The sequence below is a fragment of the Numenius arquata genome, chromosome 6, assembly GCF_964106895.1.
Source record: "Numenius arquata chromosome 6, bNumArq3.hap1.1, whole genome shotgun sequence".
NCBI classification, from domain to species: Eukaryota; Metazoa; Chordata; class Aves; order Charadriiformes; family Scolopacidae; genus Numenius; species Numenius arquata.
The window spans coordinates 44,942,518-44,948,517 of record NC_133581.1 but is presented as its reverse complement, the minus strand read 5'-3'; positions in this window follow the sequence as shown (position 1 = coordinate 44,948,517).

The window sequence follows — 6,000 nt, the reverse complement described above, 5'->3', positions numbered from 1 at the left end:
AGAGCTGGTTGAAAAACTGGGCACTGTATATAGACAGCAAAAACCAAAAGTGTTCAGGGATCCCCTTTTATATGAACTTTCCCACATTCATTATGGTCTGTGATGAACAGAATTGAAGGGCCGAGCTGGGCTACCCTCCTGTGGTCTGTCTGAAGTCCTGACACGCCATGTAGGCAAAGAGAAATGTGAGGACCCTCCATAGCTTCTGTACAGGTATGGAGGGGCAGAGCTGACCCTGGTGATGGGGAGTAGTGGAAGGGGGACGTGTGGACAGAGTAACATCTGAAGAGAGCAGGTGTATCATGGCAGGAGAAAAGGAATGAATGGTGCCCTTCAGACTGAGCTTCAATTAAGAGAATTAATTAAGAACAGAACTACATGCTTTCCAAAAATAAAAGGTAGGAAAAAACTACTGCTAACAACATTGCATTTGCTTCCCAAATAAAGAGAGAATGAGAAATAGGAGTCCTGTTGGAACACAAAATTATTTCCAGAGACTGTTAATTGTAGTAAATAGGGACATGCAATGTCCCAGGTCTGTGAAAGCACAGGTTTAAACAGGGAAGTGCCCTTCTAACAAAGAGGACATGCAATTTTCTTCTTAATATTGAGGCTGGGTAAAATGCAAGGTGCTGATAGCCCACATATATATATTCTCAAAATCTGCTGTACCTGTTAAAATTAAGGCAGAAGCACTGAAGGATGAAGAGAATGAGTAAAATCTGTGACGCGCTGGGGAATTTTTGTAAAAGGCTAGTATTTACATGTATGGTAAAAAACAGATGACACTTCTGAAAAGAGGATTTTACTCTCCATTCTTTTTCACTGGCTCTGGATATTTTTCAGCAGTTACTGTAGAAGTGTTCTCTGTGTAAATATAGTTGTGGGATAGAAAATGGGCAGCTTAGGACTACAGGACATTCCCATGGCCTCTATTCCCACCCACCCACCCCCCCCCCGGTATTTTTCCCTGCCTAAGGCTGCTTAGAAACTTAATCTGGCTTGGGCCAAAAATGTTTCCAATGTGGAGATGGGTCTAGCTGATATATTAAAACCAGATAATCTCCAGCTATTTGAAACTCCCTGATAAGGCAATCTTTTAAAATTTCGCTGAAGTTTTCATCTTAAACTGCAACAGCTAAAACTTGAATATCTGCATAGGAAGCTTTTTAAAAATGCTGGTGTATACCCGGGATTGTAACACTTCAGTGGGTGAAAAAAACAGCTTTAAGACAATCAGGTGAAAACCAGGAAGATACCTCCCTGCAGTGGATTATATCATGACCATGATAGGATGGCCAAGGCAGCAAGTGAAGGAGTCAGGAAGATAAAAACTGGGGTTTTGATTAGTCTCTTTCACTTCAGTTTTCGTCTCTCATGTTTTCTTTGTGGCTATCAGTTTCCTTCTCAGGAGTTTTTCCCGACAGTCCTGTGGTTGTAGATAGAAATGCAGTGTACAGGCACTGAAAATTTTCATTTGCAGGGTCAGTCACAGAGAAAAATTGTGATGTTACTGACAGACAAAGCCTGCTGTCCCTGCAGGCAATGCTGTATGCAAAAAGTATGTTTGAAGACAGTCCTATTTTTTCCTAGTTTAGTAGTTTGTGTTGCTGTGCATGAAAGCTGTTATGCATTGAACTGCTGGTCTCATGATCTCATTTTAATAGTGGCTGCAGAGCTAGAAACTTTGGATTTCTTGAGATATCCTACACGACATCTATAAGGATGATGCAATATTAGGATATTTTTGCATTTTCCTTTGTAATTTTTACCTTTTTTCCTTTAAAAATATGTAACAGGATAGGTTATTAATTGTCAAAAAAGAAGCTTTAAGCCCCTAAGAATTAAGTGAGCCATGGTTCAACCCACTTTTTTAATGGTCCATTTCTCCTCAGATTTAGGAAACAATCCTGAAGGCTAGTGGTTTGTCCAACACTTCCATGAGAACTCAAAGTGCTTTGCAGAAACAGGTCGCTTCTGACTAAAATCCATTATCTGAGTTTCTTTTCCCCCAGCTCCCACCCTTTAACAGCTGGTCTGCGCTGGTTGTCCAGGCCCTCCCCAGAGAAAGAAGAGCTGGTGCCAGCTCCAGAGGGCAACACATCCCATCGTCAAATCTGTATCTAAAATAGGTGAATTGGCCCCCCAGTGACTACAGAGGAAGTCTGGGACATTGTCTTAGAGGAGGACCTGCATTTTTGCCCAGCAGAGGTCATAAGGTGAACCAGCCACTTCGTGTAGGAGAGCGGTCCTAGTACCTGGGTCCGTGCACCATCCCCATCAGATAAAACAGTCCTGCAAGGCTGAGCTGGAGAATGAGCAGAGTATTTTTAGCTTTGTTTGGAATTAATTTCTGATAATCTAAATTACTGTGAAATTGATTGGAAGATTAATGTACACACTGGTCTAGCAAAGACCAAACAAGTGCGTCTGTTTTTAAAAAGCTGCACCGCCAGGGAAGCCAGGGAAGAAGAGTCGGGTTTTCAGGGAGCACAGGATTTCAAACTGTAGATTAAAATGAAAACTGCTGAAAATAATTAAAAACAGACGACTTAAAACCTGTAGGCAGGGCTTATGTGTGGAGGCTGGAGGGTCGGAAGGAGATAAATATGCAGAGAGAAGGCAGAGGTAACAGTTTTCGCTGCATCTAAAACGAGCTAAAAACTAGTAGCCTTTTTCAAAGGCAGTCTTGCCTTTGATGGAGTTCCAGCTCCATCTTCATTTGTTGCCTTTGTTTTCCGTCAGATCTGCTAGCCAAATTGGGCTGTCCTGTAGCCACTTGGCCACTAGATTGATCTGGTGGAGGTGCGAGGAATGTGTGGCTAGGACCTGGGAGAGGCGAGAGCACTCTGATAGCAGGTACCTGTTTTAGATCAGTTGTATATCAAACTTGCACTCCTCACCCCAGTGGACTGGTGAGCAGGACTGGTTGTTGGAGGCTACATCCCCAGGGGTTGCACTGGGTGAACATGCAGCTCCATGCAGATGTGGACAGGATGGTAAAAATTTCATCTTCATTGAGAGCTTTCAGAGCTACAAAGCAAAACAAAAGCATGAGATCTAATAAAGAACAGAAGCTTGGCTGTCATTTCAAGGTGATATCTGAGCTCCCAGCTAGGCTAGATCTCCAAAGATGGTTGCTACACTTTTGATTCTCGGTATTTTACTTAAAACTGTTCAGTTTGGGAAGTCCACCTATCAGACATGCAGAAGCAAAGAATGCACAGCCTGCTGGAGAGCTAGAGACACTGGAAATACTTATGTGTTTTCCCGATCACTCCAAAAACTGGGTAGTTGAGCATCTAGGAAGAGAGATTTTACTTTGTGTTCTGAAAGGATGAGGAGGACCAGCTGATTATAACAGAGTGAGAAGAGTTCTGTCTTTTTTAGCATGTGTGGGTAGACTATAGCTCACAGCCACATGAGCTGATCTGTGGGCCTTTTCTAAATATGTTGTAACTGTCATGGAGGGTATTACTCTTTTGCACAATATGGGGTTCAAAAGAGGAAAACTGTACCCTAAGGTCTCTAAGTCACTGCAAATACAAAGTTTTTACTCAAAGTGAAGTGGTCCAGTGGAATATTAAGGACTTCCTTTCTCCATGTTTCAATATTTATGCTTTCTTGTGTGTTATTGCCATCAGCTGCTGAGCTAAAATCTGAGAACACTTTTTGGAAGGGAGGAAATGAGAGCCAGGCAATACCTAAGGAGTGACTACCTTTTCTAAGTGCTAATAAAAGTGCACCTCAAGATATTGCCTACAATTAAGTATTTGAATGAAATGTGAAATTTGCTTCACCTCTGCTCAATCTCCTTTGAAGTCTGAGTTCCATTAATATTTAATAAAAGAATTTCCTGGCAAAAAGGAAAAAAAAAAAAAAAGAGTTTTAAACAACTGTTTTGCAGAAGCTAAATTTTGAACTTGTAAATATTTGTACTGAGAATGTGATGCTGAGTTACATTAGCAGACCATGCTCAAACAGCAGTTATAGATATTTCATCCTCAAAAGGTAAGGAGGAGTTGCATGAAGTTCTGCAGAGGATTGCTCTAGGTCTGGTAGTATTCATTAAATTCATTAATGAGCCAGATGATGACACAAAGAGAATCATTATTAAATTTACAGATAATTTCAAGCAGCAAGAGACTGCAAGTATGTTAGAAACCAGGATTAAAATTCAGCGATCTTGATAAATTGCAGATATGACCTGAAAAATGTGGGTAGCATTCAATATGAATAAGAGCTACATTTAGACAGGAGCAAGGAGCTGCAGAAACACAGGACAGCAAAGAACTGTTGTCACAGCAAATCTGTGGGAAAATGTTTAGCAGGAATATATTCCTAGACCACAAATTGAACAGGAGGCAATAACGCTGGGCTGATGCAAAAAAGAGGAAGGCCACCTTGGGCTGTCTGTGCACGTGCACGGTGCTCTGTTCGGCACTGGTGAGGTGTCGGTGAGAGAGGTGTGTACACTTGTAGACACAAGAAAAATATGGAGCAGCTGGAGATGGTCCAGAGGAAGGCAATCAGCATGGTGAGGCATTGAAAAAACAAGCTGTACGGAAAGAAAATTGATGCTGTCTAATCTGATACAGAAAAATGGGTGAAAGTCTTAAAAAACATTAAATTCTGCAGAGAACAGTGATAATCTGCTTTCTATGTCCCTGATGGAGGACAAGAAACAATGGGCTCCAATTTTAACAAGAGAGATTCATCTTCAACATTAGGATGAAACTTCGTACAGATAGTGGTTCACTAAACATTAGACTGAATTGCCTGGAGTGTCTCTGGTGTCTCTAGCACTGAATGTCTTTAAGGACTTGTCAGGAGTAACTTGGGCGAGCTGAGTCTACCCTGAGCAGTGGGACAGACTTAGTGATTTTTCAGTCCCCTTCTGTGCTGCAATTTGATAATAAGAAGCAGAACACCACAACCACCCCCCACCCTGCCTGAGTAATTTACATGTTTGGTTAAAATTAACTATACTAGTCTGAATATGCATCACTGCAACCAGCTTCTGGGAAATTTAGCCTTCAATCTCTAAGAATGTAAGCAGGAACAAGTTGAAAATTTCAGACTTTGTAACTTGTCAAAATTTGGGCAGATTTTCACAGGACGGCATATCCTTGTCACCAAGGCCCATCTCCCTGATACATTTTTAACAATAGCCTCAAAACATGGGCATATTCAGTTATAAGAATATATTTAGCATTGGCAAAAGCCTTTTTTCCTCAAATCTCCTCGGAGTGAATTAAACTGGTTTTGCTGAAACATTAAAAAACCCCAGAAAATAAGAAGCCAGCCTTGTGCCAGTTCATAAAATGAAACATTTCAGCCCAAGCAGTTGAAGAATGGCAGAATTTCAACCATACCTGCCATAGTTATTTACCCGCAAGTGGATTTGGGGACTCACTGTTTCATTAGTGTTTATAATGTTCTTTGAGATCCTGACATGACATGTATTACATCTGTTGTTAAAGATTTGTGGAGTTGTTAAAGGTGATGCAGATCTGAAGCAGTTTCTTGCTTAATTAGAAAAAAAAAGTATAATTAAACTCCTGGTTTTTAAAATAGGCCCTATGCATTATTTTGAATTATGCATTGTGCAAGTGTGTTGATCTCACGTTCTAGTTTAACAGAGCAGAACAGTTGGAAATGTGTTTTAATTAAATTGAGCTGTATCAGTCTCTTTATTGCCACAGCTCACTAGGCTGAGGGTTGAAGTAAGGAGTGTGTTTCAAGGAGAGAGCTGCCAGTGGAGTTCTTCTGGCCGAAGACGTGGAAGATGAGACCAGAACTGAGCCCTGGGATCCATCTCATATTTCAGACTGCTGAGATTTGCAAAACTGGCATGTGGATTCCTGGCTTTGTAGGCAAGGGGGATTCACAAAGCTAGGGAAGGCTGACTGCAGTCCAGTGAGGCAAACCTTCTTATGGTCTTCTTGTGCTCAGCAGAGAGAAAGATTCTTTCTGGCTCTTTTCTGAGCATCTGAGGTT